Source organism: Podarcis melisellensis (assembly GCF_964234715.1).
Source record: "Podarcis melisellensis genome assembly, chromosome: 7".
Taxonomy (NCBI): Eukaryota; Metazoa; Chordata; class Lepidosauria; order Squamata; family Lacertidae; genus Podarcis; species Podarcis melisellensis.
Genome location: NC_138539.1, coordinates 78,131,454 through 78,153,710, shown reverse-complemented (window position 1 = coordinate 78,153,710; position 22,257 = coordinate 78,131,454). Strand labels below are relative to the sequence as shown.

The window sequence follows — 22,257 nt, the reverse complement described above, 5'->3', positions numbered from 1 at the left end:
GACAAGGGCGAGCTCACCCGCTGCGCCGGCAGCGTGGAGCTGGGAGTAGTAGAGGGCCGGCGAGTGCGGCTGCTGCGCCTGGGACGCAGAGGCGGACGAGCACGAGTCCGGCAAGTGGAAGGCGCTGCCATGGCTCGGCGCGAACGACTCCCGGGGCAGCGGCTGAGACAGCGGAGGAGGCGGCGGCGGCGGCGGCTCCGAGCCGGCGAGGTGGGCTGTCCGGCCGGCGGTGGCCTGAGGAGGAGGAGGAGGAGGAGGAGGGGGGCGGGGAGAGGAAGCAAGCACAACAAACAAACGGGCTGACAAGAGGCGGGCGCAGCAGAGAGAAAAGCAAGCGAGCAAGCAGCCCCTCCTCTCTCCCTCCCCCCTCCCGCGAAAAAGGAGAATTGGGGAGGGAATTAAAGGCATCACACAGCGCTCGGCTGACCTCTCCCTGGGGTTCCTCCCCATGCCTCCAGGATTAAGCGCCTGGTCTTCCATAAGCTGCTAAAATAGTCTTTGCTCGTGGGGGTGGGGAACATAATACCAGGACCGTTTCTCACTAGTGGAACTCGTTTTCTGATGCATTGGACAAGTCTGCTTTCCTTGCACAAGTCTGCTTTTGAAAAAATTGCTCCCTTAAATACCAGGACCGTTTCTCATTAGTAGAATACGTTTTCAGATGCATTGGACAAGTCTGCTTTCCTTGCACAAGTCTACTTTTTTTTTTTTAAGAGCTCCCTGAAAACCTGACTCGCGTCTACTCGGAAGCAAACGTCACTATGATCACGCATAGCATTGCAGTCTTAGCCAAGCGCCTAAAGGCGATATGATGGTCTTTGCCTTTTAAAGTGACCCACGTTCCATCATTTATTCAACCGCCAACCAAGCGTGGGGGGAAAAGCAAGCCAAAATTGCTCTTGGGCATACTTTGGGTCATGGGAAATCAATAGCGCCCTCAGCTTCCAAGAAACACCTTCGCAATTGTCAGGAGTGATGGTGTCTTATCTACACCAGCCTTCAAAGCAATTCAGTTTCCCCCAGGGAATCCTGGGACTTGTAGTCCACTGGGGCTCTGTTTGAGGGAGAATGATTAGCACCTTCAGCAAACGGCATCTCCCAGGTGGGAGGCAGCTTGGAGTGTTAAATTGGTGTAAAAACAATGTCAAGGTGTGGATAAGCGGCAGATCGCCTTATCCAAGGAACTGAAGGAGCATCTAAGCAGGCAAGGAGGAGAGAGTGGAGCCATGCCTGTATAGTAGACACAAGAGTACTGTCTGCAATTTGAATAAAGCATCTCTTATTTCCCAGCCTCCAGAGCTGGAAAGGTCCCTTTGGAATGATTTAAGGCTATGTGCAAGAACCTAATTGTTAGCTTGCAAGAACTCTGTGATATGTAATCATAGGAGCAGCTCAAGTCATTTTGCTGCCTGAGGCAAAGGAAAAGAGGGTGCATTCCCCATTCTGTGCACGAACTCTGACTAGACTGGTAGTTGACTCTTGCTTCAGCACTGGTGATGGAGCAGTCATCCACTGTACCCTAGGGCAACAAACTAGCTTAGGGGCTGCAGGGCAGAACACAAGGCACACAATTCAAAACCCCGTTCTACCCTTCAGAATTTGCTGCCTGAGGCAGCTGCTTCACTCTGCCTCATGGCTATGTGTGCTATATAATAATAATTTATTATTTATACCCCGCCCATCTGTCTGGGTTTCCCCAGCCACTCTGGGCGGCTTCCAGCAGAATCTTAAAAAACAATGATTCATCAAATGCTAAAAGCTTCCCTAAACAGGGCTGCCTTCATATGTTTTCTAAAAGTCTGATAGTTGCTTATTTCTTTGACATCTGATGGGAGGGCGTTCCACAGAGCAGGCACGACTACCGAGAAGGCCCTCTGCCTGCTAAGGTTAACATCAGATTTATTTTTATTGCTGTGAAAAATGCAATAAAGATTTAAAGAGAAAGGGGTATTTGGGACTCTACTTCTTTTTGTGACGTGTCTTGGGATGTAAGTAGCCACCAGACTTTGCATCTCATCCAAGCTTGGGGCAGGCTTTGTTGGTTTTTAAGTTTCGTTGCAGGGAAGTCGCTATGATATACTAAATGCCCCTGCAACATTTGTTGTGACACTTAGAGAAGGCATTACAGGGGTTACTGTTCCCTTCCGATTTGTTGCTAAAAACAGCAGGTTGAAGTACTTAGCTCATAAAATGGACGAACAGACAATCTACCTGTGAATAGTAAAGGTAAAGGGACCCCTGACCATTAGGTCCAGTCACGGATGACTCTGCGGTTGCGGCGCTCATCTCGCTCTATAGGCCAAGGTGCTGGCATTTGTCCGCAGACAGCTTCCGGGTCATGTGGCCAGCATTACTAAGCTGCTTCTGGCGAACCAGAGCAGCGCACAGAAACACCGTTTACCTTCCTGCCGGAGCAGTATCTATTTATCTACTTGTACTGGTGTGCTTTTAAACTGCTGGGTTGGCAGGAGCAGGGACCGAGCAATGGGAGCTCACCCTGTCGCAGGGATTTGAACTGCCAACCTTCTGATCGGCAAGTCCTATGCTCTGTGGTTTAACCCACAGCACCACCCACGTCCCTACCTGTGAATAGGTCTCCTCAAAATTTAGAGCCCCCACCTTCTAACTGAAAGTGAATTGCTTTAGTTAAAATCATTTGGTGAGGGGAAATTCTTGGAAATGAAATTGGCTAGACCCTCTGTTTCTTGGGAGAGGAGAAGGTGATGCTTCTCGTTTTTCTTTTCAGTGTCACAGAAGGCACAGAGGGAGAACTGAGGCATGCCCTCATCCATATTTCTCTGCCCATATTGGGATACCTGGAATTCTAAGGTCTTATATATATAAATCATAAATTTACAAGGCAAACACATACATAAGTATATAAACCACATGTCTGAAATAGTGCAGGAGAGCAATCCTGAAGCCATTTTGTCTCTTCCCGTAAACTCAGATATACTCTCTAGTGAAGAAGGAAATGGGAAAACCTCCCCATTGTCTATTTGCTCACAAATCCTGTCTTCTTATCTGTGTATGAATAGGGTGAGCCTGTGACCTGGATTCAGGAACTAAATATTTAGCATCTCAAAAGGAATGGCTAGGCTGGCCAGGTAAAGCAATCAAGTGACCACTTACAGTATCCTGCTAGACAGGATTTCTGTATAGACTGCCTACTGTGATGTATTTCTGCTGTAGCCCAACACCTGTGATGTATGTATGATGTTTTGGGGGGTGTTCTTGAGCTACAGGGCGGGCAATTTCAAAAGCTTATATAAGGGTTTGCACACCATAGTTCTGGGTCCCTCTTGCCTCCTGTGTGTGGTAGTGAGTACCCTGTTGCAACAGTTAATAAAGACCAGGCTTACTAGCTGCTTTGCTTCTCAATATTCTCTGGTTGGCCTCTGTTATTTCCTACCGATAGAGAACCTACGTAAGGACTCTATACAGGCTCATGGATACCCGATAAGGGAAAGGCAGCAGTTTTTTTTCTTATAACACTGTCATTGTATAACCAGGTTAAGAAATTCACTGCCACACAACTTGGGGATGGCTTTAGCAAGGATTAGGCAAATTCATGTAGGATAGGTTATCAGTGGTTATTAGCCATGATAATTAAACTGAACCGCCACATTCAGACGATGCATATCTTTGTGTGCCAGATGGAGTGATGAACAGGGTTTGGCCAACTTATGTGGCTTGCCGCTATTGGAAATAGAATATTAGACCATTGCATGTTTCTGCGTGGGGCGGGGGAAGGGTTGCTATTATAATTGCTCTTTTCCATATGTACATTATTTCATCTGCCTTTGCTTGGCCAACAATGCAATCCTTTTTAAAACAAAACAAAACCCCGAAAGCAAGTATTCTAGACTGAAAGCAATATGGAAGAGCACCCACAAATCAAAAGAAATGTGACAAGGAAAGCTGTTGTGGGCACACTGTAAATCAAACCACTCCTTGGCAGTTGTCATTGTGGATGAGAGGATTCAACTCATGGAATTGGAGGGAGATTTTCTGTCCACTGGAAATAAATTATACTGTGAAAACAGGAGTGTATGGAAGATGGGGAGGGGGGGCGTATTCCAAAAAGTGATAGTCCTTGTGGATGGCTATCCATTTCTGCATTTTGTGACAATGTGCACACCCTAGCCTTTGTGAGCAATCTCTTTCTCACACACACATTCTTGCAGCTGTCTCTTCCTGAGTGCAACCCAGCTACTTATTTATTTACAAGACATACCAGAAAATGAGGGTGGGGTGGAGTTGTGGTACAGCTGGACCCTTCCTCAGGATCCAGCCCAGGTATAAATTTGCATACAATTGAAAACAGCAGATTGTTCAGCACATCTGCACAGGAGTTCTTAGATCTTCCTGCCAGTTATGCAGTGCTGTGCGAAGTTTTGCCTAAACCTTGTAATTTAAAAGAAAAAGAGGAGGGAGGAGAGAGAAAATCCTCAACAGATGCTCCCTATTAAAAATTTCAATTATGTGCCTGAGCCCCTTCTGGAACAGCAAAGAATAGAATGTACCTCTTATCTCCCAACATAGACTGCATTCCAGTTTTTATCGGGGATCTTAGGCTCAAGAGATCATCTGTGGCTGTTAATCTGGTAACATTAAAATCCTCTAATAACAGCATGCTGGAGTGAGAGATAGCTGAGGACTCTGTTGAAAGGCGCACTCTGATTTCAGATACATTTCCACATCCCTGCCTGCCCTTTGCCTTTTTCTTTCCTGATCAGGCAGAGGATTTATCTGAAACATTAAAGAATGCCCCAAATGCAAGAAGTTGGAACTGTAGTCTGAGTTATTCAAACCAAAGTTACTCAAACATTGCATTTTTAGTTCCAGTCACAACAAAAGCGGGCAGTGCCACAATACACAGTGAAGCTGACCAATTACAAAAAGTGTTTGTGTGTGTTTACACACACACACACACCTAGCATTAGTTCTTGTCAGCTGCAGGAGGTTTCAGGCAGTTTCCCCCCCTTATGTTCCTCCCAAAAGAGAATTGCTGACAATCTGTCTCCTGAAGAAGTCTCTGCAATCTCAGGCATACATATTCAGTAGTCAATCTTATTGCATTAATAGGATTTCCTTCGGAGTAAAAATATTTAGGATTGGGAGTCTTACATACACATTTGAGCAAATGTCAATCATTATAGTGGTTATGACACAACATACCAAATTCTGTTTCAATTGGGAGTGTGTGAGAGATTTGGATGAATTTTGAATCCTGAGGCAAAGTGAGGTCCCATGGATTTGGGACTTGTCAGAGGTGAAGCAGGTTTACTACAAGGTGGCACTAGTTGAAGAAGGGACCTCTGAAGGGGATGTTAACAACAAAGTAGGAAGAAATTTAATTTTTTTTACATCAAATGAATGTATAAAAAGGGGGGGTCTTCCATGGATCTGTATTGGGACTGGTGCTTTTAAACTTGTTTACAAGTGACCTCTACAATTCTATGATTCTATGATCTAAGGTTAGAGGTAAACAATGAGGTGGCCAACACTGTTTAGAGTAGTATAAGGCCAAAAAAAAAAAAGCCAAAAAGCTCCAAAAAAAATCTCTCCAAAATGGGAAAATGGACAATTAAATAGCAAATGTTGCTCAGTGGTGATGCTGGCAGTGATTGATCAAGAAAGGTCGTGGTGGACAGCTCAATGAAAATATTGACCCAGTGTGTGACAGCTATGAAAATACTAATTCCATGTTGCAGATCTTTAGGAAAAATAGAACTGTTGATATAGAAATCTGTGGTACGACCACACTTGGAATACTGAGTACAGTGGCTGCATTTAAAAAAAAAAGGGGGGGGGAAGGATATTGTAGAATTGTCAGTGGGCTGGAGCAACTCTGTTTTGGGTTGTTGCTGCCTTTGTTTAGGGGGAAAATGCAAGTAATGGGCAACTTGCAGGAGGTGTAAAAATTAATGCATTATGTTGAAGATATGGATAGAGACATAATTCTCCTCTCATAACACTACAATCCGGGGTCCCCCATTGAAGTTGAATTGACAGAACGGACAAAAGGAAGTACTTTTTCAGAACATACATAGATAAATGGTAGCATGCTCTACTGCAGGATGTGGTGATGGCTACCAGTCTAAATAGCTTTAAAAGGGCCATGGGGCAGACATATTCATAGAGAATAAGCCAATCTGTAGTTGCTAGTCGTGAGGGGCATATGCTACCTCGAGGATCAGGGACTGCATATTTCTGAATTCCAGTTGCTGGGGAACAACAGCTGGAGAGACTGATTTCTCTCATGTTGTTGTTGGCTCCCATAGGCATCTTGACCACTGTGAGAAACAGGATGCTGGACTATAGGGCATTGGTCTGATCCAGGAGGCATGTTCTTATGTTTATATACTCCATATCCACATATAACACCAGTCCTGAAAGACCTAAATTGGCTCCCAGTACGTTTCTGAGCACAATTCAAAGTGTTGGTGCTGACCTTTAAAGCCCTAAATGGCCTTGGCCCTGTATACCTGAAGGAACTTCTCTACCCCCGTTGTTTAGCCTGGACACTGAGATCCAGCGCCAGGGGCCTTCTAGTGGTTCCCTCACAGTAAGAAGTGAAGCTACAAGGAACTGGGCAGAGGGCCTTCTCAGTAGTGGCACCCACCCTGTGGAACGCGTTTGCATCAGATGTCAAGGATATGAGCAACCTTTAGAAGACATCTGAAGGCAGCCCTGTATAGGGAAGCTTTTTAATGTTTTATTATGTTTTCATATACATAGGAAGTTGCCAAGAGTGGCTGGGGCAACCCAGTCAGATGAACAAGGTAGAAATAATAAAGTATTTATTATTATGATTATTATTTAATTATTATATTATATTATATTATATTATATTATATTATATTATATTATATTGATTACCAGAGGCTCTGTCTTTCTAGGAAGCTTCCAGAGACATCATCTGACTGGTGCTGGAAACGACTGATCAACTAGATGGAACTTGGTCTGCTCTCACAAGCCAGTTCTTACATTTGTGCAACTTGGAAAGTAATCTACACCAGGTATATTTAAGAAAGAGAAATATTTGTCCCAAAGTTAATATTCCATTTTTTAAAGAAATCCTAGTAAGTGAATGTAGCTTAGCGTTAAGAAAACACTAGGTGGAAAGTGTTAAGAAGCCTTAACTGAAGATTTCAGTCTTCTACTGTGCTTGTAATACAATCTCTAGGCAGTACAGTGTGAGACTTGATGTAGATAAATGGATCAGCCTACCAGTGATAAGAGGTGTCAGTCATTTAATTCCTCAGGAGCAAAATAAATGTGTGATTTCAGATGTCATGCTGTGGACATACAATTACTATTCCTGTTACCAGCCTTTCTACAATAAACTGCATTATGCCCTATGAATTAATATGGTCCTGCACAGTATCTCTTAACAGTGTGAAGCAGATAAGCTGAAAGCACATTTAACACATTTGTATGTGTTCTACTGTACACATATTGTGCTTTTTTATGCCATTATATAGAATACAACTGTGCTTTAAGGAAGATTACAAAACCGTTCTGTAAATGAAGTTGTATGTGTAGCAAACATTCAGTGAATGTTCCATTTTAGGTCAGAAGCAAAATTCCCATGATTGTAACGGAGGCAGAAAAGGGCACTGAAATTCCTTATCAGAAATGATATGTCTGAAGCCTTTCCTGCTTCACAGAGGCAAGAAAAAGCCTGGCAAGTAGAAGATATGCTGTAGCTCCTCGCAATTTGTGCCAAGAAAGAGACACTGCAATCACTAGACGCAATGTTCAAAGATGCAAGAGATTTGTATTTGCAAGATACTTTGACAACTTATATGATAAAGTTAAATCCCATTTCTTCACCCAGTATAATTGTTATGGATCAAATGTGTAGTAGGGGCTACTCTTGGATCCAGCTCTTTGCCAGTTTAGGTGATGATCCATCTACAACATTATATTTGTAGCAATAGCCTGGCTTCAATGAGTTGGTAATCTCCCATCCGGATTACTGTGCAGACTATGAAGAGATAGAAAAAGCCTCTTCAAAATGGGTTACTAGGCATCAAGATAAGTGGTAAGTGGAATCGTAGAATTGTAGAGTTGGAAGGGATCATGAGGGAACATCAAGTCCAACTCCCCGCTGTGCAGAAATCTTTTTGCTCAATGTGGGGCTCAAACCCATGACCCTGATTGCCTTCGTTTAATGGACATGATGGATGGAAAGAAAGAAAGAAAGAAAGAAAGAAAGAAAGAAAGAAAGAAAGAAAGAAAGAAAGAAAGAAAGAAAGAAAGAAAGAAAGATCTGAACTGGTGATTGCTAACTAGGAAAGGAAAGTTACAGGTAGGTAGCCATGTTGGTCTGCTGTAGTCAAAACAAAATAGAAAAATTCCTTCCAGTAGCACCTTAGAGACCAACTAAGTTTGTTATTGGAATGAGCTTTCGTGTGCATGCACACGAAGAAGTATCTGGTCTCTAAGGTTCTGCTAGGGACGCGGGTGGCGCTGTGGGTTAAACCACAGAGCCTAGGACTTGCCGATCAGAAGGTCGGCGTTTCAAATCCCCGCGACAGGGTGAGCTCCCATTGCTCGGTCCCTGCTCCTGCCAACCTAGCAGTTCGAAAGCCTGTCAAAGTGCAAGTAGATAAAGAGGTACCGCTCCAGCGGGAAGGTAAACGGCGTTTCCGTGCACTGCTCTGGTTCGCCAGAAGCGGCTTAGTCATGCTGGCCACATGACCCGGAAGCTGTACGCCGGCTCCCTCGGCCAATAAAGCGAGATGAGCGCCACAATCCCAGAGTTGGTCACGACTGGACCTAATGGTCAGGGGTCCCTTTACCTTTAAGGTACTACTGGAAGGAATTTTTTAATTTTGTTAGGAAAGGAAACTCAGCCTATAGCAACTGTGGAAAAATCAAATGCCTAGGTAGTAATTATTAGGAAAGGGATTGAAGATAAAACGAACAGCATCATAATATCTTAATACAAATCTATGGTGCAACCATACTTGGAGTACAGTGTGTAAGAACTGTGGTTGCTCCATTAAAAAATAAATAAATTAAAAAATGGTAGAGCTTGGAAATGTACAGAAAAAAAGCAACTAAAACCAAGTGCCTGGAACATGTAAATAACTGAGTAAAGAAGAAGAAGCTAACGGGACATGCTGCATGGTGCATAGGCATTTTTCTCCCTCTCGTATAATAATAATAATAATAATAATAATAATAATAATAATATATTATTTATACCCTGCCCATCTGGCTGGGTCCCCCCAGCCACTCTGGGTGGCTTCTGACAAATCACTAAAATACAATAACCTATTAAACATTAAAAGCTTCCCTAAACGGGCTGCCTTTAGATGTCTTCTAAAAGTTTGGTAGTTATTTTTCTCTTTGACATCTGGTGGGAGGGCGTTCCACAGGGCAGGTGCCACTACCGAGAAGGCCCTCTGCCTGGTTCCCTATAACTTGGCTTCTCACAGCGAGGGAACCGCCAGAAGGCCCTCAGCGCTGGACCTCAGTGTCTGGGCAGAACGATGGAGGGGGAGACACTCCTTCAGGTATACTGGACCGAGGCCGTTTAGGGCTTTAAAGGTCAGCACCAACACTTTGAATTGTGCTCGGAAACATACTGGGAGCCAATTTAGGTCTTTCAAGACCGGTGTTATATGGTCTCGGCTGCCGCTCCCAGTCACCAGTCTAGCTGCCACATTCTGGATTAACTGTAGTCACCTTCAAAGGTAGCCCCACGTAATGTTAGAACTCAGGGTCGTCTCAAATAAAATTTGTGTGGGGGGGTAGATTCTGCACAGAAAAAAGAAAAGGCATTTCTTCACATTGTTTCTGGAACTTACTGCTACAGGGTACGGCAGTGGCCACTTGGATAGCTTTAAATGGCAGTTGAACAAACTCATTCAGAGGCCCCCAAATAACAGCTGCCGGGGGAGGGGTTACTGAGCTTGTTACTGCCATGCTCTGCTTTTGGGGAAGGCATCTGGGTGGCCAATGTAAAACAGGAAGCTGGACTAGACAGGCTCTTTTTAAAATACAGATCTTTCTAAATATGCAGGCTTTGTACAGTACATTGAATTCTATGAGCTCCTGTACCTTCCTGGGACTGTCTCTGTTCAAACACACTTCAATAACAGAACGTTCCACAAGGAGCTACAGAGACCATGCACCAATGATAAATTCATATCTAGTCTTCTTCGGTTGAGACACAGGAAGGAGGAACATCCCCACAAGCATAATAGCCATGGTTTGTGCTTTATTTTGTTTTCTATCATGAACTGTAGGTCTTTCCCACTTACACTAATGAATGGACTGAATACTGTTACATCGTTTTATAGTGCAGCTGCTGTAAAATGTTTAGATCTACTGTGCTTTGTATAAAATGTAAAATAATGTTCAGATCCACTGTGCTTTGTACAAAGTGTCATTGTGAGTTTAAAAGTAAGTCCATTCATCTGAAGGAGTCCTTACCCAAATGCTATGTAACGCCGTCCCAAGATTGCAATAATCTTTTGTAAAAATATATATTTTAGATGTTTTGCAAAAGAGCAATGCTATAAAGAAAGCACAATGATGACTTTGCTTGTGGGAATATTGTTTTAAGGTACAGAAAATTAAGAGTACTTCCTGTTCAGAGCAGGGGGGTTTTTATTGTTGCAACTGCTGGGGTTCCTATTCAGCAAGTGCAACAAGGAGGCTGCAATTCTTACAGAAGGTATGTTCAAGGGTAGGAGAAAACCAAGTATACAGCTGGAAGTGTCTTGGAGGTTCCTCCTGCAACTGCCTGCATGACTGAATAGGCAAGCTGCTTTTCCCTTTGAACACAGCTTGCTTATTTGGATATGTGAGTGCCTGCAGTAAATGCTAAAGAGACACCCCTGCAGGCAGACATGTGCACATAGCCCTGCCAGACTGCTGCCTAACCAAACAACAAAGTGGGGTTTATGTACAAATTGCATCTTTGAGAAAAATCGCACCGAACTATTTTTTAAAAAAAATGTTGCTTTCAGTATTCTGTTTATAGCGAAGAACAACATCTTTATTTATTTACCGTATTTTTCACTCTATAGGACACACTTTTTCCCCTCCAAAAATTAAGGGGAAATGTGGCTGCATCCTATGGAGCGAATGCAGGCTCCTTGGTTTCAGCAAAAGGAACCCGAAGCCTCCGGAGCGCAGCGGGAACTCGTGCTGCACTCCAAAGGCTTCAGGGATAGCTGCCTGAAGCCTTCGGAACACAGTGGGAGGTCCCGCTGCACTCTGGAGGCTTCGGGTTCCTTTTGCTGAAGCCGGGAGAGCAAGACTCTCCTGGCTTCAGCAGAGAGGGAGAGCTGCACAGCGCCCCTTCAGCCAAGCAGGAGGAGAAATGGAAGGGGCTCCATTTCTCCTGCCGCTTCGCTGAAGGGGCACTGAGCAGAGAGGGGGAGAATTTTTTTCCCTTGTTCTCCCCCTCTAAAACAAGGTGCCTCCTATGGTTGGGTGTGTCCTATAGAGCGAAAACTATGGTAACTGAAACTGTAGGATAGTGGGAGACAGCAGTGGATGAAGTCAGGGCCAGCCCCAGGGTGAGGCAGCATGAGAAAGCTGGCTCAGGTAGCTGATGCTGAGAGGGAGGGAGAATACAGAGCTCTGAGTGCCCTGTAGGCTGCTCTGTAAAATTCAGCAGGGTAGCCTGCTGCCCTCAAGTGCAGTGGAGGATAGTGTCCTTTCAGTAGTAAGGGTTTAAGATGCACCTGCTAGTCTATTTGGCTTCTGTGGGTGCCTTGGGGAGGTCGCCATCTTGTCCTTTGCCGCAGGCAATGATAGGTCGTGAGGTGGCCCTAGATGGTGGAGTGGCAGCTGAGTTGCTGCTGTTTACCTGAGCAGGAGTGGCAGGGAGGTCTGTGCGTTGCAAATGAATGGGAAGCATTGGATAGGCTCTGCTGGTGCATTTGCACTTCCACTAATCTCCCCAGTCCCACTCCATAAGCAGCAGCAACTCAGCTGCCTGGAGGTCAGGTGAGCGTGGCTGCCCCGTCATGACATCATCGGCTGGTCAGGAAGAAATCTTACAGTGAAAGCCCTCAGTCAAATGTGCGCTGAAGCTCTGTGTAAGCGGAAGCTACCCCTCTCACTGCCACGTGGGCAAGGCCATTGCGTGCGCAGAGGTGTCAGGCAATCCCCACTTGCACAGATTTTCAAATGTGCACAAAAACACCCAGATATGGTAGTGAGGAGAGTGCAGATACTAAATTCAGAACTGAGACTTTGTTTGATTAGCATAAAGCATCCATAATTTTGCAAGGTGGGGAATGTGAAGGGCTTTGAAATCGCCGTTAGGGACTACAGTTAAATTATCATTAGCATTTTCGAAAAATGTAGGAGGCTGCATGTGTTCCAGATTCTTTTTTTGAATTAATGTTGCCAAAGCTTCTGAAATATATGTACTTTCCTCCCATGGTTTTACTTGTAACACTTGCAAGGCTAGCAGTTAAGTTAATCAAAGGCTACATTTATTTACAGCTCCCTTGCATCCTAGAAATATGCCAAATTCATGAAACCTATCACCACAATTATGCTCAGGCTAATGAAAATTGGATATATTGCAGAAGCTGGTGGGTTTCTTTTGCCAAGATATTCTCAAGACTTTTTATGCAATTACAACCTTACCCGTAGGCAACTCTCAGTATCTCAAAACAAATGAATAATAAAAAGTCTAGCAAGAGAATGCCAAAAATATTTGTTATTGTCTCCAAATTTGCTACTGCATAGACATGTCCCATACAGACAGCAGGTTTGATAATAATGTCATCAAATCCATGAAAATAAAAGGGAAAAAAACTCAGTAGAAACGGCTTCACAATTAAGCCCCAACTGTGTCTGCAATGTGCAACAATGATTCAAATTTGCAATATGCCACTTGATGCCTTAGAATGTGGAACATGATGAGATTAAAGGAGAAATCCTAAACATGGAAAGCCAGTGTAATTTATGCTGCTTTAATTTACACCAGATCCAAGCCCTGTTCAGGAGTAGGACTAAGCCTAAGCCTTTAAAATACTGTTTGAGGTACACCACCGTTTTTTGCCAGTGTACTTCCTGCGCAATGTAGCCCCTTCCCCCCAGGAATGCCCATTTTTCAGGGGTTACACTGGTGTAAATTCTGCTGGTCTTGGCTGATGTGGCTTAGCCCCACCTGAGCCAGGATGAAGAAGTTACACTGATGCATCTCTGGCTTAGCTGGGGTAGCAAACTTGCCAGCTGGGCCAGAGATCTCGCTCATCTTGGCAGATCTAGGGTTGGGATTCTGCTCTAAGCCAATTATAGAAAATGCACACAGAATGCACAATTCTTTGGGATTGCATTTTGAAAATAATGTGTCAGCTATTTCTGTGTAGGTAAAGCATGGTCTGCAGAGGTACCCACAGAGGTAAAGGTGCAGATTACAGTATACACATTCCTAATCCTATATAAGTGGATTAGTAAAGGTAAAGGTAAAGGGACCCCTGACAGTTAGGTCCAGTTGCAGACAACTCTGGGGCTCTGGCGCTCATCTCGCTTTACTGGCCGAGGGAGCCGGCTTTTGTCCGCAGAGAGATTTTTCCGGGTCATGTGGCCAGCATGACTAAGCCACTTCTGGCAAACCAGAGCAGCATACGGAAACACCATTTACCTTCCTGCTGGAGCGGTACCTATTTATCTACTTGCACTTTGACGTGCTTTCGAACTGCTAGGTTGACAGGAGCAGGGACCAAGCAACGGGAGCTCACCCCGTCGTGGGAATTCGAACCCACACATAAATAAGTCATGATAAAATTAAAAATTAATAAACATCTCCTAAACTAATGTATAAACACAATAATGTTGTCATTTTGTTCTGCTGAATTATTCCTTTAATATAGCATTGATGTTATTAGCTGTATTCCACATAAATTATACACTTAAACTCTGTAAACAAAACCACGTGTGCGTGAGATTCATTTTCAACCAGAATATGCCCTTCAAAACGGCACTTGGTATAAATGAATCCTTCTCAAAACATACCTGGCTATAGTTCTGTATCGCAGCTCTGGCTTGACTGCTGCGGGCTGGAAGCTGTGAGGCTGCTGAATCACCGAGGGCAAGGGTCTGGTTGCTATGGTAGCTAGATGGATACTGGAAAGACCCTTCGGGTTTGGAATTGAGCTGAAGTGCACTCTGGGATAGAAGGTTGGGCCCTGTGTTGAAAGCAATTTGGAGCAGTCAGTGAGCACCACAACGGAGAGAAAGAATGCATTTATCACATTTGATTCCTGCTTTCTGCAGCTTGTCATTTCAGCAATAAGATCGGGTCCTGTAATTTAAAGTGGCACTTATTACTTAAACATCATTATTTTGTCTTTCTCAAGAAGAGCACAGTATGTTGAGCAACTAAAAAGTGTTACTTCATTGAACTTAATGGAGGGGGGAGGAGAAAAAAAACCTAACCTCATTTTGCAACATGAAATAGACTGGGCAGGGCAGAACGAAGCACTGTAAGAAATAGGAGACTGCTGCTGAAAGTACTGTAGCAGGCAACCCAGTACCAAGTTCTCCCTCCTGCTCTATTCCACACTTTCATTTGATTGCATTCTGCTTCCCCTCTTTTCTGACACCATCATACCCCTAGCAGCCAATAGTGTGGAATGAGGGTAGGAAAATGCACATTATTGCTGCATTCACAACATTCCCACGTTGCATTTTACTTTTCTAGATTCGTGCCAGCCTTCCTCAGCCTAGATATTTTGAACTGCAACTCCCATAATCCCTGACCAACAAACCAATGTCAGAGATGGAGTGCTGGGTGGGCTACATGAACAATCGGTATGATCTAGCAAGGTTTCTCGTATGACTTAATCCTCCATCTCAATTGCCAAAAATTCTGTTAGCATGGAAAATCATGCCACATTCTTTGCTGGACCACCAAACCACAGCATTCTGAGCGAGATCTCAAGAACTAGTGTCCCATAGAGGCTCAGAGATGGACTACAAAGTCCTTGATTCAAATGTTGTCTATGCCGCAAACTCATCAGATGCTTTTAGGCAAGCCATATTACCCTTAGCCTAACTGGAATCTGAGAATCCAAACATGAATTTAGCTAACTGTTACTGAGATAATGTTCATGAAAATATCGGAATCCTCTAAGGTGCTATAGAAACGCCAAGCATTATTATTTATTAGTGTTTTTATTAACCACCTCCTCCTTTTATTCTGCCCTTGAGAAAATGGGTTCAACTGTTAACTTTGTCTGAGGAGTGAAGCTCAGCACCCCAGAATTAATTTTCCCTATTTTCTTCTTCTCCTCATTGTATATATATATATTTTTTTATCTCGATTATGGTAAGGTTTATCTTTTCTTCCTTTTCTGTTCCTTTATATATATATATATAAAAAGCCAGGCTTTTTACTCAGATGGTAATGGCAATGTAATGTCAGGTTATTTACATGATACCATATCATTACCAGATAAATGCACGATTAATTTGGTCCTCTAAATTACACTGCTTCTTATGCAGTAATTACTTTTAGATTTACTAAGCCTAATTACACAATAATCTGCTGAAGCTTGTAGCATATCTGAACACTCCATGTTATTTACTTGACTGGTACATGGTTCCTCCTGGGTGTGTGTGCATGCTATATGTTTCATTGCATTTCAATATGTATATTTATATTTCATTATATATGTTCATACAAATATTTCTGTTCTTTTAAATGATTGGGTGGGGGGATTGATAGGGGCAGAAAGGTATAGAAGAAGAAAAAGCAAGACAGTGGAAGAAGACATACAAATGCAATCTGCCTAGGGAGCTGTTTTTCAACAGAACTGTTTTACTGCTGGGGTATTGCTTGGGCCAGGCTTGTTTTGGTATCTTTATTTTTTTATCTTTGTTATGATTTATGTGGAAATTGTTAGATTTGGTTGTGTACTTTTTGGTGTTTTATTTGTTGTTTATGACTAGGTTTCCTGTGTGTTAAGTTGTGCGTGAACATATCAGACGACACAGTGATTCTTCAAACAGCTCTTGTTTATTCACAGGCCAGAACAGAACTGAACTGAAGGGTTCAGTCAGCCTGCTTATATAGAGCTCCAGTACAACGTAACTGTAACAATTTTCTAAAACTATCCAATCACTGAACGTCACTTTCGATCCCTTATTTGCATAACTATCTACAGTATCGCCCTGCTGGCCCAGGGTGAGAACTTCAATACATAACACTGTGTGTGTTTTTGTATTGTGGTAACATTTTCATGTTGTAAGCTGCCTTGAGCATGGTTTTAACCGTGGGAATTCAGCATACAAAGGAAATGATATTGAACATGCTAAAGTATAACTGATGACTCTCATTGCAAGCTCTCTTTAAAGTGAAATGCATCATGCTGAAGTCCTGGAAAATGGATGGACTCTTTCTCTACCCATTTGTTTCTGGCAATGGATGCCTGGAACAAGAGGAGATCTTCCCTTGAGATCTTCCAGAAAACCTGATCTGAAAATGGGAAGATATATCAAAATAGATAAATTTCACATGCACATTGCGTATAGTATCCCAAATTCCAAGCGGTGTCTTAAAAACTAATATGTATGTCATTTCTTTTTTTTCTTTTAAATAAGACAGCATTATCGCAGTCATTCTTTATTCTTGTAGGGAATGTTGTTGGGATAATGGGAGATAGTTTACCATAAAAGGGAGGGAATGGAAAGTAAGTGTTAAAACATAAACAAACCCTGATTTAATTAAAAAGTTTAGTGGACATTACAAAGTCCAAGTGGTGTGTGTGTGAATAGTTTACTGTGAGCTTACCCACTTTGCTTCTCCCTCTTAGTAGATGGAGTAAGCAAATCACCATCACTAGCATAGCATTATGTCCCAACCAGGGACCATCATTTGTCTCATTCCTAACTATATTCTGTAGTCAAAGTTTGTTCTTGATCATGGCTTGGAAAACAAAAACACAATCTCCAGTTAAGTGTGGTTTATTTTCTCTACGCAGCAGTGAGGAGGAGCAAAAAGAGCCCAGATCAGCACATTCAGGATAAACCATTTATAATGGTTCACCATATTGGGCCAATCTGTCTATACTGCATGGCCCTTCTCCTTCCTCACCACACCCCAAGGGCACACAAACACATTTGAGGCTTTTCTGTCTATGTGAGCACTTCCTGTGCTTATTCCAGAGATAGGGACAAAAAGCAGGTATTGTATGGCAAGTTCTACAGGAGCTCTGTGTGAGAGTGAGCTATATTTAAAACCCCCTGTTTGCAAGCTACTAAGTAGTCTCTTTAAAGAAAACAGACCATGGAGGATGTTTAGAGCAGTCATCTTATATGATTCACCTGTCAGGAACCCTTCCAGAGCTGGCTCACTACAGAAAAGCTTCAAGAATGATTTATTGCTACTGCTGCCTGCCATTCCCTTCACTCTTTTCTGATATGCCACTTAGGAGTTACATAGGGCATGGAGGTGGGACTGGGAAATCTTCTGAAGACATTATGCATACATAATAATAATAATAATAATAATAATAATAATAATAATAATAATAATAATAATTTATTTATACCTCACCCTCCCCTGCCAGAGCCGGGCTCAGGGCGGCTAACACCAATAAAATTACACTAAAAACATAATTGGGGGGGGAGGAAAAAAAAACAATTTAAAATAAAGGTTAAAATGCAATTTAAATTGCAGCCTCATTTTAAAAGTAGCCCATAGATCAAAACCATAAGGGGAGGGAAACATAAGGGTCAGGCTGAGTCCAAACCAAAGGCCAGGCAGAACAGCTCTGACTTGCAGGCCCTGCAGAAAGATGTCAAGTCCCGCAGAGCCCTAGTCTCTTGTGACAGAGCATTCCACCAAGTTGGGGCCACTACTGAAAAGGCCCTGGCCCTAATTGAAGGTTGGTGATGCCCTGCTCCCCCATTTTTTTGTTGGCGATTGCCTCCTATTGACTCAAATAAACAGGAGATCTCTGAGTTTGTTCTTCCCTGAAGGAATGGCGATGGGGAGAGGCAGAACGGACTGTGTAAGATAAAAGATCTGCTTCTGATCTCTTCCAAGGACAATCACAAGGAGGGACAAATATATCTGAATAGCTCATTAAACAGATTTCTATATAATTCTCCCAGTTTTAGCTTTAGGTAAAGGTAAAGGGACCCCTGACCATTAGGTCCAGTCGTGACCGACTCTGGGGTTGCGGCGCTCATCTCACTTTATTGGCCGGCGTACAGCTTCCAGGTCATGTGGGCAGCATAACTAAGCCGCTTCTGGCGAACTAGAGTAGCGCACGGAAACACCGTTTACCTTCCCGCCGGAGTGGTACCTATTTATCTACTTGCACTTTGACATGCTTTTGAACTGCTAGGTTGGCAGGAGCAGGGACCGAGCAATGGGAGCTCACTCCGTCGTGGGGATTCGAACCGCCGACCTTCTGATCGGCAAGTCCTAGGCTCTGTGGTTTAACCCACAGCGCCACCCGGTGGTCGGTGGACCCCAGGGGGTCCGCATAACCTACCCAGTCGGTCCATGGCACATACCAATCAACTTTCTAGAACATCACATTTTGAGGGGTCATGGTCTTGTGTGAAAGCACAGCGCCCCAAAATGCATGAGATCATGGCCGGACGCAGCTTTCGTGTGAGATTGCATTGCCCCCAAACACACATTTTGGGGCGCCATGTTTTGCTCGTGGGAAGCTGGCAATAATGTTTCTGCGACTCAAACAGAATGTCAGTCCAACAAACTTAAAACTTAATTGTACCCAAAGAATCCAGATAGATGATAAGTGTATTGTTCAGATAATTTGAAGTGGTCTTTGTTGACACACACACACACACACCACTGTATGAAACAGCATTTTTTAACAACTGAAAAACATAAAACCAGACAGTAAAATAGGTAGAAAGTTAAAAACAAGTTAAAAGCAAAAAGAAATTAAAAACAAAAATCAACAGACTGTGTGTGGGGGTGTACCCTTAATTGCCTGCAGAGGCCTGGTGGAATATAAAAGTTTTCAGCAGCCGTTTAAAAGTTGGCGTGGAATGCACCCACTGGGTAGCAATGAATTTTGCGTATCTGCACAGTTTGTGTCAAGGGACACCAGTGCTTAGCTCAGGGAGCCATTTCAGCTGCATGAAATGATGATAAAAGCAACGACAACAATGGTGTCTTTGAGCTTCTGCAGAGTGCCTTCCTGCTATCGCTGGAAACCATAACCAGCCTGGAAGGGCTTCTAGACAAAGACCGTGGCTGAACCCAAACATTTCTCTCTGTCTCTCTCACGAAACGCTGTAATCAAGATTTAGAAAACAAAAGGGAAGAACTAATGCACAAAGGCGAACGAATGCCTCAGACATATTCCATGTGACTTTAATTAGAGCATTATATGTGTTAAGCAATCCCCACGGAGCATTCTGTCAAGATCACAACACAAGGTTAGCCTGAAACCTTTGCTGGATTATGAGAAGGAAATAACTCTCACTGATTAACAGACTGCTAGCTCAAAAGATGCCAGATTTAATCTTATTCTACCCTTTCAACCATCTGACAGGTGGTTATTTTTAAAAAATGAGAGAACATGGACTGAATTGGCTTTTTACACATCTAACGATGCAGATGCGGGCCTTTTGTTGTGCAGCCTTTTTAATTCGTTCAGAGGAAGCGACAGGTAGAAGAAAAACATAATAAAAATCAAGACCAAATGCTTTTTCAGACGCAAACATCTGCTTTGTTAGAGATTCTACAATAGAGATGGTTTTTGGAGTGCATTCACTGGGGAATTGCTGAAAGCACTCTATTAAACGGAGAGGCGAGTTGAAATGACTTAATAAAGTTTTGTATTGTACATATGCTGATTCCTTTCATTAAAATCAAATATGCCAGGCATCTGTTATAATAACTATCGCTTTAGAGGATCACGTATTCCCATAAGATGGCTTTAATTCTTACTTTAAAGGAGAGTTTGAAAGAGCTGGACCCCAGAACTTGTTCCCTGTATCATCAGTTCATCATGTGTATGCAAATAGCCAGAGAAAGTCCTTTGTTATCCATAAGATTCCTCAAACTTTAAATTTATTGGCAGGGGGAAAAAACCCCAATATTTTAAGAGCTACTTCACAGGTAGGTTTCTGTATATACATAAAAATGAAATGTTTGCATTCAGCAAGAAGGTGTGTATCAGCTAACATATGTATTACACAAATATGTGCACCCGCTAATATGCAAAAATCTCCTTTCTGATTGAACGTTTTACTGCAGTAGTTGTACCACAACAGCCTGTTGCATAAAGGGAAAAGTTCTGTGCTGAACAGGGTGAGCTGAAAATGCACAATACATCTCTTCCTAGCCACTAATTTGAGCGATTATGTTTGTATAAACCATGGGCAATGGAAGAACATGGATGAAATAAACCACCTGGCACACCAGCGTCAACCTCAAGTAAGTTGCCATGGGGCAGTAAATGTAGTTAAGAAACATCATCTCAAGAGTTAGTAATATTTTTAAATTGCTCATTTTATAAGTCAAATGTAAGCCACACACATATATTTTCATTTTAAGTTATACATATACATTCCACACATACCTGAACTTAAAATTAAAAATACAAAGACAATTCATTACATGTAGAATTCCCCCACCCCCATGTTTAAACAAAAAGTATTACTTCTGTGGAAAACCAGAATATCTTAATCTACTTTGTGAGTTCCAAATGTCTATATTTAGCTTGAGGAAAGCTCAGCTACAGAACCCTGATCGTAAGGAAAATGTTGTGGCAAGTAATTGTGCAACTTCCAGATATGAATTAGATATCGGTAGAAAATGACGTCAGTCATCACTCAGTGCTTATGCCAAAGTCTGCCTCCTCACACTGCCCCATTTTGTGACTAGCTCTGCCCCATATCTCACTTTTGGGACTGGTAGGCCTCAGACACCTCATGTGGGTGGGGATAGAAAGGTTTAGAAGCCCTATATAGGGTATACCGAAAGCCCAATTCACTTTCTGAGGCAGGTAAAATGTCAAGCATCTAAATATTTTTTAAAACCAGAAGCTGGTTCCTAAACGTTTGATGTTAGTAAACATTACACGTTTTCCCCATCTCTCCACATTTCTACCAAAGGCTACCTGCGCATAAAATAACCCCATGCTGTTTTCATCTGTATTGTGAAAGCAGCTCTAAAACAGCTTGGAGATTGTTATCCACACACACACACATAGAGTGGGGTAGGAGAAAGGCAATTGCTCACTGAATACTGCCGGTTTTCAGAAATGACAGATAAAATAAGAACATCATAATGGCCCAGTATCCTTTCATCCTAAAAGCATATCATCTTCTGTGCAGACTGGGTTTTAATTTAGGGCAGGACACAATGAAAGGAACATTCTTTAGAAACTTACTTTCGGTAGTTGAATAGTCCTGTGGATCAAGTATTCCAGACTCTTGCAGAGATCTAATACAGGAGTCAACAAGTTCAAGACCTGTTGTGAGCTCATCTTCTATATCCTTCTGACCATCTGTAACAAAATATTGTTTTAAACATTTAAATAATCTAAAATACAGGGAAAGTGAAGGTAAGCTTATTAAGCAAAAGCTATTGGGTATTTGTAATGCTAGTCTGCAATGATCTTTACACTGCTGACCACAATCAAGTACTGAAGAGGCTAATGGGACACGAGTGACACTGTGGTCGAAACCACTGAGCCTCTTGGGCTTGCTGATCAGAAGGTCAGTGGTTCGAATCCCCACAATAGGGTGAGCTCCTGTTCCTCTGTCCCAGTGCCTGCCAACCTAGCAGTTTGAAAGCACGCAGTGCAAGTAGATAAATAGATACTGCTGTGGCAGGAAGGTAAACGGTGTTTCCGTACATTCTGCTTTCCATCACGGTGTTTTGTTGCGCCAGAAGCGGTTAAGTCATGCTGGTCACATGACCCGGAAAGCTATGGACAAACGCCGGCTCCCTTGGCCTGAAAACGAGATGAGCACCGCAACCCCATAGTCGCTTTTGACTGGACTTAACCATCCAGGGGTCCTTTACCGTTACATTTTTAGTGAAGAGGCAAACTTGATGCCAATAATGTTTACGTGCTGGATGATGACCAACATTCCTCTGGGAATGTTATGTGTCATATAATATTTTGCTCTTCCATTTATTTCAATATGTGCTTTCTCAAGAGGCAATAACTAAATGATAATTTTCTCTCTCTTTTTTTCCCAAATTGCACTTTAGCATATATACTTTTTCACATATAACAGCTGGATAATAAATGAGTTCTTCCG

General features: G+C 42.8%; 1 pseudogene across 1 annotated transcript in view; it reads right to left on the bottom strand.

The window, feature by feature from the left end:
• The window catches only part of LOC309374818 (catenin delta-2-like), a 273,387-nt pseudogene that overhangs the window by 403 nt on the left and 250,727 nt on the right, over window positions 1–22,257 (bottom strand). Inside the window, exons 5-7 of the transcript XR_014173497.1 lie at window positions 21,378–21,494; window positions 14,008–14,180; window positions 4–234 (exon numbers count right to left, since the gene is read on the bottom strand). The product of XR_014173497.1 is annotated as a catenin delta-2-like (transcript). The remainder of the gene's footprint in view (window positions 1–3; window positions 235–14,007; window positions 14,181–21,377; window positions 21,495–22,257) is intronic.